The sequence below is a fragment of the Prionailurus viverrinus genome, chromosome A2, assembly GCF_022837055.1.
Source record: "Prionailurus viverrinus isolate Anna chromosome A2, UM_Priviv_1.0, whole genome shotgun sequence".
NCBI lineage: Eukaryota > Metazoa > Chordata > Mammalia > Carnivora > Felidae > Prionailurus > Prionailurus viverrinus.
Window position 1 is genome coordinate 35,438,134 of NC_062562.1, and position 12,132 is coordinate 35,450,265.

At 43.5% G+C, this 12,132-nt stretch overlaps 1 protein-coding gene across 2 annotated transcripts in view; it reads right to left on the minus strand.

Moving 5' to 3' along the window:
- The window catches only part of TAFA4 (TAFA chemokine like family member 4), a 176,697-nt gene extending 165,072 nt beyond the window's left edge, over nucleotides 1–11,625 (minus strand). For both annotated transcript variants that reach the window (XM_047849063.1, XM_047849069.1), the window contains exon 1: nucleotides 11,482–11,625. The gene's annotated coding sequence lies outside the window, so the exon portion shown is untranslated. The remainder of the gene's footprint in view (nucleotides 1–11,481) is intronic.
- Between the last annotated feature and the right edge of the window lie 507 nt (nucleotides 11,626–12,132).

Here is a 12,132-nt window from a genome sequence, read left to right on the forward strand (position 1 = left end):
GGATGAAATCTTAAATCCACATCAGCTTTTAACATCTGCTGAGTCTTAACTATACAGGAACCAAAACGAAATTCCTGTATGTCACCTGCCGATAGGATTACAATTTATATCAGACTCAAAGGCAAATAGAAGAAAATAGAAGGCACATTTTTTTTTCCTGATCAATATAGACATCAGCCAGATGACAGAAGTAGGTGATATGCTGGTTACATGCTACATACAGCAAAACAGCCTCAATACCCATTCACACAACTATACAATTCTTATTCTAAAAGGCCTCAACTACAGGGGGGCCTGGGTGGCTCAGTCCGTTAAGTATGCGACTTTGGCTCAGGTCATGATCTCACAATTGGTGAGTTCAAGCTCTCCATCAGGCTCTGTGCTGACAGCTCAGAGCCTGGAACCTGATTCCAATGCTGTGTCTTCCTCTCTCTCTCCCTCTCTCTCTCTCTGTGCCTCTCCCGTTCATGCTCTGTCTCTGTCTCTCAAAAATATATAAACATTAGAAGTCCTCAACTACAGAAAATACATCTTATACTCTAAAAGGAACTTATAGACATTATCAAAATCAGTGTCTCATATGTGTAACACTGATCCAACCAATATCTAATTTGTATTTTGGGCTCAGTAATCTATATTGATCTTCAGAATTATACTAGTTACACAAACTTAACCAGTGTATCACAAAATGAGAAGCTCACAACCTAATCAAAACAACCCTGTTGTTTTGTAAATTTTTTTTACCTCTGAAAGATGAACTGGAGAAGGGTAAAGCACAAGCCTGTCAGCATCAACGCTCTGTGGGACTCGTTGGAATGCAAATTCTCAGGCTCCGCCCTAGACTTACTGAACCAGTAGCTCTGAGGGTAAGCCCTGGGAATCTGTGTTTGAACAAAATTCTCCTTATACACTAGTCTAAGTGAAAACACGGAACTGCAGGAGAAAAAGGAGCCCCTGCACAATGTTGGTGAGAGTATAAATTGGTACGGCTTCTGTGGAAAACAGTATAAAGGTTCCTCAAAAAATTAAACATAGAAATACCATACAATCCGGTAATTCCATGACTGGGTATTTACCCAAAAAAAACAAAAATACTAATTCAAAAATATATATGCACCTCTATGTTTAATGTTTATTGAAGCATTATTTACAATAGCCAGGATATGGAAGCAACCCAAGCGTCCATCAATAGGATGACTAAAGAAGGAATAAAGATGTCTGTCTGTCTGTCTGTCTGTCTGTCTCTCTCTCTCTCACACACACACACACAATGAAATATTACTTAGCCATAAAAAAAAAAAATGAGATCTTGCCATTTGTGACAACACAGATGGACCTAAAAGGGTATTATGCTAAGTGAAGTAAGTCAGACAGAGAAAGACAAATGCCATATGATTTCACTTATACGTGGAATCTAAAAAACAAACAAACAAAAAGCAGAAAGAGATCCCTAAATACCGAGAACAAAGTGATGACTGCCAGAGGGTAGGGGGCTTGGGGGATGGGCAAAATGGATGAAGGGGAGTGGGAAATCCAGGCTTCCAGTTTTGTAAGGAGTAAGTCACTGGGTAAAAGATACAGCATAGGGAATATAGTCAATGCTACTGTAACTTTTATAGTAACAGAGGGTAGCTACACTTGTGATGAGCATAGCGTAAGGCATAGACTTATTAAATCACTATGTCTTACACCTAAAACCAATGTAACATTGTGTGTCTATTATACTTTAATAAAAAGAATTGCAGTAAGATTAGAATTGGGATACTGGCATACCAAACAAGATTGATAACATGAAATAGATTTCTTAAATCCAGTATGTTCAGAGGACAAAAAAAAATTTGCCATCAGCATAAACCCTATATTCTCTCCTAGTTACTTACTTCTAAGTAAATGAGGACTTTGAAACTTGTATATGGATGTAGTCAACTGCTTGTAAGTTCATGTCTATTTATGCTATGGTTCAGAAATATTTGCACATCAAACTAGAAACGGAGTTTACACTTGGGATCATGAGTCTTTTGTAAATGTGAAGAGAGTAAATTTGGAACCAAAATGTCTTGAAGAAACAGAGCTTTCTAGGAATTCTGCCAGTCCTTTTTCTCAGGGTGACCTTAACTTTCAGACTTGAGGAGTATTTTCCTTCTCTGATTAATACTTCTGTAGGATGATTAGTGTACTTTGTTCGAGTATATATCCAGACAAGCTGACTTTTCCCCTGTTACCAGGAACCTACAGCTTGCCTCTCCATCCTAAAGGGTAACCCAGTATACAAGGCCAGTATCAACAGCCACGTTTACTGGTTCTCTGCTCCCTCTAGTCACCCACAAAGGACGTAGGGCTGATAGGTTCCAAACACTGCCATTTTCCTTTTAAACAATACAGAAACCTTGCAAATGAACTGCGCACATCTGACTTAGGATTCCCAGGAGGACACCCCTAGACACAGACTTATTTCTAGGCCTTTAGAATCAAATTAGAATACCCCATCAGACACCTATTTGTGCAAACGTTAATTTCAAGTGTATTTAAATGCCTTAGTGTCTTGCTTTTTGCTCATCACATCAAGCAGAGCTGCTTGGACTGTGTAATCACAATAATGAATAAACATGGGGTGCTTATAAAGGACTCGGGAACCACAAAACTGATCAATTGTTAATTCTATAAAGTGACAAACGTGCCTTCTTTTGCAAGAACTCCATTTAGCTGTATTTTTGGTGGGGAAGACGCCAATGTCTTCTGCCTACTGTCTCCGTAAAATAAAAATGCAATCATCACTCAGATCCTACCTAAGGCTTATCTTGATCTCCATTATTTCCTTGTAATGTCTATATCCATGGCTACCCCCACCTCCAACGAAAAACAAAAACTGGCATGGCATGTTAAAAACCCTGAGCTGCATGGTTATTAATCGCCAGAGGAGTTGAGGCAGCACTAATATGAACAGCCAAAATAACCACAGTAGATATTTATCGGCCTCTTATTATTTTGATCAAACACCAATTTCACAATGAGCGTGACTCACAGAACACCGCAGTTCAATCAAATTCCTAGTGTGGTAAGATCAGGACTTTCAGAGCTTCTTCTTGCAATCAACACATTTGTTATTTATCTCCTAGACCCCCACCACACCCAGGCCATGCACAGGAGGTGTTCAGGTCATCTTTCTTGAAGTGAAAAAATGAATCACCTAGAAAGAGCTTTGGCTCTCCCACACTGCCTGGGTTCACGCCGTGGCTCTGCCACAAGCTTCCTGTGTGGTTTCGTCCAATGTACTTCACTTTCCTAGTGCACAGAAGGGAGATGATGACGCTCTCTACCATGGAGGGCTTGGGAGAGAATTAAATGAGATAGTGAGTAAAAATGTTCAGTGCAGTAAAATGATACTGCTTCTATGAAAACCAATACTGACGGATCCTCAAAAACAAAAGAATAGAATTACCATATGATCCGCCAATTCCATTTCTGAATATACACCCAAAAGAAATGAACACAGAGACTCAGAAAAATATCTGTAGAGCCATGTCCATGGGAGCGTTATTCACAGAGGCCGAAAGGTAGCAGTGACCCACACATCCATCGATGGGTGAATAAACAAAAGGTGATGTTTCCCAGCCTTAAAAAGGAATGAAATTCCAACACACATTACAACATGGATGAACCTTGAAGACACAATGCAAAGTGAAGTAAGTCAGGCCCAAAAAGACAAATACATGATTCTCCTTCAGTGAGGTACCTGGGACAGTTAAACTCCTAGAGGTAGGAAGTAGAATGTACCTGCTAGGGGCTGAGAGGAGAGAGCTGGGGAGCCACTATTTAAGGGGCACAGAGTTTCAGTTTTACGGGACGAAAAGAGTTCCGGGATGGATGGTGGGGACAGCTGTAAAACAATGCGTATGTTTAATACCACCGGACTACACGCTTAAAAATGGTTAAGCAGCAGGGCGCCTGGCTGACTCAGGCAGTAGAACATAAGACTCTTGATCTCGGGGTCATGTGTTCAAGCTCTGCGTTAGGGGTAGAGATTACTTAAACATAAAATCTTAATAAAAAGAAAAAAATTAAAATGGTAAAGTAGGTGAACTGATGTAATTTGTATTTAAGCACAATTTGTTAAATGTTTACTTATTTTAGAGAGAGAGCGACAGGCTGTGAGCAGGGGAGGGGCAGAGAGAGAGAGGGAGACACAGAATCCGAAGCAGGCTCCAGGCTCTGTCAGTACAGAGCCCAACACAGGGCTCGAACTCACGAACCATGAGATCATAACCTGAGCCGAAGTCAGATGCTTAACTGACTGCGCCACCTAGGCGGCCCAATTTTAGCACAATGTCTTAAAACAGCGCAGTACCCAGCAACATCCTTATTCAACAAATGATAGCTATTGTAGCTACTATCATTTTTTGAAAGGTCAACAAAGCAAATATTTGACAAACATTCCCTAACGTAGCAGTGGCAAATACCAGCAGAAAACTTTAGCGAAAGAGACATTTGTTATCTAACGTCCAATTCCATTCAAATGCCTCCTTGCCCGCTCTCACCCACCCCTACACTAGCTGGTACCACGTGGCTTTGCTGGGGAGGTTTAAATGTTAACCAGTTCATTTCCCAAATCCCCTCAGCTGAGGTGAGTGGAAATTCAGCACACAAGGAGACTGAGACCGGTACCGGGGGACAGACTCATAGCCATCCCCCAGCTTGCTTAATGGAGCTCCGTGCTCCCGAGCAGATCCAAGGGTCTGCAAAGAGCAGGACAGAGGGTGAAGATGTGAGTTTTATCCTGGGAGGACTGGGTCCATGGTAACCAATTTTATGGCTCTTTTGATTTGTGTCCGTGGATGTGTGTGTGTGTGTGTGTGTGTGTGTGTGTGTGTGTGTGTGTCGAGAAGGAATTAATCCAAAAATATAGATGAAGAAAGCTGTGTGTCTCCGATGTGAAGCCGGGTTGCATAATCAGTTCTGAAAGCAGAGAAAAGGTAACAGATGTTTACATTACAATCTGGCTGCTTCTGCAAGAGCTGCCAAATGATTTAAATAGTCACGGAGATTGCAGGCCCCAGTGAATTGTTGCCCCCACTGATACATGCAGAGAATTCACCCCAATAATATATTTTGGGACTGCCTTAATTAAACGCCCCACTGTATAAAAAATTTCTGGCTTGCAAACTACTTAAAATATTAAACTGAGGGGTGCCTGGGTGGCTCAGTCGGTTAAGTGACCGCCTTCAGCTCAGGTCATGCATGATCTTGTGGTTCGTGGGTTCGAGCCCTGCGTCAAGCTCTGTGCTGACAGCTCGGAGCCCGAAGCCTGCTTCGGACTCTGTGTCTCCCTCTCTTTCTGCCCTCCCTCATTTACGCTCGCGCACCCTCTCCCTCTCTCTCTTTCAAAGGTGAATGAATGTTTAAAAAAAATTTTTTTAATCTTAAACTAGACACCAATTAAAAAAAAATTTGAACAGAAGGACTTTTTCCAACACTCGCATTATGAAACTTGCCGTCTCTGACGAAGAGGAATGCATTATAAAGAAACTCAAAATTGCTTTTTGACTCTGAGTGTTTTATGACCAGGAGGAAGATGAAATTTTACATAGAAAAACACACAGCCATGAAAAAGAATGTCCTCTAGCTCTCTTCACTGAATTGTCATCCTTCCCAGAATGGCTCCAGAGTATATCTGAATCTTACACGAATGCAGATAAACAGCCATCACTGCACAGAAAGTCTTCCTAATCAAGGGCATTTCACCTGACTGCATGGATGTCAACAGTCTCTTTCCCCCGCCATGGTTTCACCAAAGGCCTGCCAGTGGCCCTTTGCCAAGTACAGATTATATGATATATGGCCTCATTTATCTAAAATGATTTGGTCTAAACGTCTATATGTGGATAAAGGCACAAGGAGGGAAATGGAAATAGGTTTATTGAAATATGAAAAGGTATTTTCTCGATGGCAAAACTGGGTTCATTTTTCACTTTCCTTTTTATACTCTCTTACAGTGTTTGAATTTTCTACCCCAAACACGCATTATCTTTACAAATTAAATCAAAAAGACATCTTCAAACCAGAAGGCTAGAGCAACAGCAAGAATCCTAGCTTCTGCATTAGACACCTCAGACCTCAGTCCCCTGCCCGAAATAGGGAGCTAGGGACATTGGATAAGCCCTTTCACTGGTCTGGGCCCCAAAACTTGACCTGGATCAGAGTTTCTCCACCTCAGCACTACCAACATTTTGAGCCAGAGAGTTCTTTGTTGTGGGAATGCCCCATTCATTAGCAGAAGTTTAGCAGCACCCCAGGCTTCTACCTGCTAGAGACCTATCTAATTTGGTTGTAGCAACCAAAAATGTCTCCAGACCTTGGCAAATGTCCCTGATGGAGCAGAATTGCCCCCAGTTGAGAACCACTGCCCTAGATGGTCTTTAAGTTTCTTCCTTCCTGGAAACTTTCTTGGATTATTTTAGACTCTGTGCCTAAAGTCTCAGTTTTAGGACCCGTGATGCACAGGGAAGTGCCCACGATATACCAAAGTCTCATCGATGTTTTCATGATTCATTAAGCAAAAGAAATAAAACTGTGAATTTTCAGAGAATACTTTGGGACATGTGGCATAAATATGAAACAGAATTCAAGCAGGTGCAATTGTCATTTAAAAAACTAATAATAACTGGCTTTGGACAGTTCCACCTTTAGTTAAGACAAGTAAAATGCTATAGAAATGTTGAATTGCTTTCTAATTTGAAATGAACTTACAGCACTAAAAAAAATCAAAATAGACTACTGTTTTCTGCAATGCCATATTTTTATTAAAAAAGACGAAAAAGCCTAGGGGGTGCCTGGGTGGCTCACTTGATTAAGTATCTGACTTCTGGTCTCAGCTCTGGTCATGATCTCACGGTTCGTGAGCTGAAGCCTTGTGTCCAGCTCTGTACTGTCAGTGCAGAGCCTGCTTGGGGTTCTGTCTCTCCCTCCCTCAGCCCCTCCCCTGCTTGCTCTCTCTCTAAATAAATAAATAGACTTCAAAAAATAAAAAATAAAAATAAATATTTGTAAAGGCCTACTGTTTTCTTTTTTCTATTTTATAAGAAATACTATGGAGCACCTGGGTGGCTCAGTCAGTTGAGCATCCAACTTCAGCTCAGGTCATGGTCTTGCGGTTCATGGGTTCAAGCCCCACATCAGGCTCTGTGCTAACAAAGAGCTCAGAGCCTGGAGCCTGCTTCAGATTCTGTGTCTCCCTCTCTCTCTCTCCCTCCCCTGCTCATGCTCTGCCTCTCTCTGTCTCTCAAAAATAAATAAATGTTAAAAAAAAAAAAGAAAAAGAAAAATACTAGAGTGTCTTTCTAAAGGAGATATTTTATTCTTCTGCATGAGCAATACTACAATCTTATGAAAGGAGACAAATTAGCCACATCTTTACTATCTATCTTCCTAAACACAGCATATTTTTATTTGCCATTTCATTAACATTTTATTAACAAGAACTCCCTAATATCTGACACCACCATACTTTTGAATTAAAATTATTTATGCTCATGCTAATGACTTGCTTGCTACTTGTAAGATCCTGACACCTTTTGAATTAAAAAGAGTGACAAAAAAAATATTCAACATGGTTTTAGATTCATGACTCTTTGAAAATCAGTAGTTCATCCATATAGAGAAAGCCATTTATTAACCAGGATGTTTCATTACCATCAACATTCTACACCTGACACACATTAAGTGTTCCACAAATGCAGAACACCATTATCATTACTCACAACCATGCCAGAAAACAGAGTTTTATTCCAAATAACCAGTTTGGTTTTACAGCAACTAAAAAGCACAAACTATGAAAGAGGAGACTATCACTCAATAAATTAATATTCTGAGTTTTCAAGCCTTGTATCATGGCTCGTCGTCATTTTAACATCTGTGTCTTATTATGTGCTCAAACGGGTCCAAATTGAGTCACGCTACCCCATCTTCCTCCACTGCCACCTCCCCTTAAATGTCTCTTTTGTAACCGCAGATACCATGACAGCTACTTGAAAGTGGCCCAAGCTTGCAGCTGTCAAATTCTTGAGCTGGGCTCAACCAGCATAACATTCTAACAAACTGATCCTTGAAAGCGAAAGAAGGGGACATGATTGGGTTCTGCAGACACAGCGGAAATGAGGGGTCCTTCCACCATCCCCACAACCACCCTGCAGGCCTTTATTGGAAAAGTCAGGAAAGGACAGTGGGCCAGAAGTTAGGATCCTAATTCTTTTTACACCGTAGTGGACTGAAGTCATAACACCTTGTAGCCTTGATCTTTTAGAATACTAAACTCTTGAAGTATTCTCCAGATTTAAAATTCTGTGAGCTTTTGGGACTTTCTTTAAACCAGATGGTGCAATTAAATTTATGTTTAAAAGCAAAAAAAAAAAAAAAAAAAGCACAAGAGCCCTTTTAACTGACTTTATGGAAGAAATGGGATTTAGTTTGAATAGTAACTCTAAAGCAGGAAGAGTTACTTCTTTTTCTAATAGCTATCAGAAAGATGGAAAGCCAAAGTTAATTACAAAGTGTAATTCAAGCCTATGTCTGTAAGCAAGGACTTCAAGGAAGGAAGTGAGCTTTTTCTAGTAATGTTTTCAAAACAAGTATTTATGAAGTGATTAATGTGGCCAAGATCACGTCACCAATCCCTTTGTGGACATGCTTCTCCTACTGCCTGTCCCTCACCCTCAATCCTGTATCTCCCTAACAAGTTAGGATAAAGTACGCTGTATGATCTCCCAGTCATCCAGGATTGGCTTCAGGACTTGAAGTCATTTTGCTAATCTTAGCAGATGTATTTATCCAACATCGGATGAAATGCACACATGTATACAAATAAGTCCATCATCATCTAAATGTTGGATAGATGTTCCATCTATCTTGAGGATAAAAAATCTCAGCAGGCTAGGCCAGTTACCATGATGTCTCTCCATTACTGTACAGAAATTAGAGCCAAAATGTAGGGTAAAAACTCCCAAAGAGGAAAAAGGCAGAAGGGGGGGGAAACATACTTCTCTGCAAATTGTAAAGAGATCTATAAACTGCAGTCTTAATTTTATTAAGCTAAGCTTCTTAGTATAGAAATCCCCAAAACTCTCCAACTGGGCAGCTAATTGAGAGTTAGGAAGAGCCAAAATGATGTCCCTCTTTCTCTTATTCATCACAGACGATGTACAAACGCTGGCTCAATATGATAATGTGACTCTTGTCAATGCACGTTCAAATCAGATAGAGGATTGGCTAGTGATGATGTCATCCCCATGGGTTAATCCCCAGTGAATGCAGTTTTAATATCATATGCATCAACACAACATTTACATAACAAAGTATTATATTAAGTGTAACAATAAACGGAGGTGCAGATAAAAGCAGCTATTAGAGAAAGGTTACGTGACACTGAAAAGGAGGTGGGGGGACAAAGACTTTTTTTTTAGATTAAATGGAACTAGGTCATCAAACAATACACATCTCTAAAAAAAGCAAAAAATAAATATTGAAATTCAAGTGACCTAGAACATTCTAGCACTAGAAATATGAAAATGTTGCTTCCAATGAAAAATATTCAGTAATTAAGTAAAAACATTTATAAGTTGTGTGTGTGTGTGTGAGAGAGAGAGAGAGAGAGAGAGAGAGAAGTTTTAAAAAATTAAAGTCATTCAAAAATAAGTGAACAAGCAGGTATTGCTTTTCTGGGAACAGCAACTTTCTTTAACAGGGAAAACTGGCCAAGTCAAATCGTGACTTAAAACCTTATAGTAAATTTTAAAGCGTCAAAGGGTAGTTAAGATGCCACGGAGGGAAGAGAGAAAAGTCACGCAAAGCAGAACAATGAGACAGAACTGAGGGAGGAAACCCTGAAATACAGCTTTATGAGAATATTGATCAAGTAATGTCCACATATATGAAGAAAGCTTTTTGCACAAATGAGCAATGCCTCCTCACGCGGTCAGTTTGGGAGGACATAAGTCATTATTAGTCATGATGATTCTGAAAACTGTCTCTTGCTGCCTTATTAAGATCTGTATTTCCAATCCAAAGGAAGTGTTAGGCTTGCACACTGATTTATGACTACAAACTTAGCAGAAATGCCTCTCACTGTAAAGCCCACAGGGAGCTGTTGAATTTTTTAAGTCATACATCTGTTCAAGAATGACCAAGTGTAAAACACTGATTATATTGTGATTGGGCAAGTGTGGGTGTCTGGGTGTGCAGGTTTAATTTTCAGGTTGGTGTGGATAATCCCTATACCAAGGGTATTAGAGAAAGAAGCCGACCAAGGCTTTGAACACACCGATCCCCACACACCGGGATTGCCTGTCACATCACATCAACCTTGCTAGCCTTGGAGGGACGGCCATAGAAAAGTTAAAGGGGAAGAGAGTACAGCGATGCAGATGCTTCACCAAGGGGGGTCCTTAAATCCTGGTTGGGGGCAGGGGAGGGGGGGAGTTTGGGCACTTGAGTAGGTCTCAGTGAGTCCATGAATCTGTACGTGTACATCTTGCTGCGAGTTGCCTCATGACTTGCCTAAGGCTGTCACTGGCATCCGTGGAACCCCCAGACGTTAAACAACACTGATTCAGGAGAAAATACTGATTCAGGAGAAAATACTGATTCAGGAGAAAATCCAGTGGCACCGTGTCTAGCTTCAGCTGCCCATAGATGTGGGATATCCGGCTTTTCACTTCTCATCCTTCCCAAGCCATGAGTTTAGGGTTAAATATGCTCTCCCTTCCAGGAGCGGATTGACAGGGCAAATGATGCAAGACAACGTTTAAAAAAGCGGGGAGGCAATGCACACACTCTGCCCTGGTGGCTAATCCGAGGTGCCTAAGGCGGGAAGGGACGGAACTTCCAGACCCGCTTTTAGTGCTTCCACATGGGCGGGAAGCTTAGCGCTTCAGCCGGAAGACGCGTGCCAGGTGCACGCTGAGTCCTTCCAGCAAAAGCCTCACAGCCAAGATTTCAGGTGTAGGCTAACCTGCTCTCTCCCGTTGGCTCCTATAAGGATCCCGGCTCAGACCCAAGGGTTGAACCCCAAGGCCGGCTTCTGCAAAACAATTGCTCACCACGAGTTCACCCTCGCCCTCTTCATACCGATCCGTAAGTGGCCTTTCCCGCACCCAAGGAGCTCCCCGGGGATCTCTTGAGTGGCAGACACGAACCCTGAAGTTGCAAGATGCAGCTGCCCAGCCCCAGCCATGCATCCCCTCACTCAGGAGCGCGGCTTCCAACTTCGAGGTGCACGGCAAGCACCGCACAGGAGGTCACTCCCGCACTAAAGAGCATCGGGGTTGGGAGCGGGGGGGGGGGGGGGGGGCGACGGGGTGCTGCCCGGAGCCGAGTCAAGCCGGTATCAGCCCGAGGCAGCTGCTACCCACGAGGCAGAGGCTGAGCACTGGATCCAGAGCCACCCCAACCCCACCTTCCCGCCCTGTCCTTTCAGCTCCCAAACCTTCTTACTTGACTAGAGCCGCAGCCAAGGCCGGCGGCCGGGCCCAGGACGAGGCACGGATCTCCGCACAGAAGCCGGAGGACGCTCACCGCGCCACTTCCCCGCGGGCGCCCAGGGAGTGGCCCAGCACCTCCGCAGGCTGTCAGTGAAAGTTCCCACGTCTCTCCGAAGGCAAGTCCGAAACTGCCGCAGAAAAGCAGCGACCGTAGAAGCGCGGGCACGACTCCCCTCCTGGGGTCCGGCAGCAACCGCACGCCGGCTCCGTGCGCCCCGTCCGGGCGGCGCGCAGAGAGCAGTGCAGGGCGGAGCCGGCAGGCGCGCGGGCCGGGAGAGGCCGGCCCATCGCGGGCCGCGCTGATTGGCCGGGCCGGCGGCCGCCCCTTCCCCCGCCCGGCCCGGTGGTCCACGTGGGCCGGCCCTCGTCCCCCCCCCCCCACCCCCCCGGCCCCGTACCGCCCCCGACTCGCCTCCGCTCGCCTCGCAGCGCCTCTCCTGAGCGCCTCGCTGTGGCCACCGCTCCGCGGGTGCCGGGGAAAGGTATTCTTTCCGAATACCTGGAGCCGCGGGAGCCCTGCATGAGGGAGAGGACTTTAGGGTTCGGCTCCCAATGCAAAACAATCCCCACGCACGGTATCTGCGTCCGGAGACCCGAAACACTT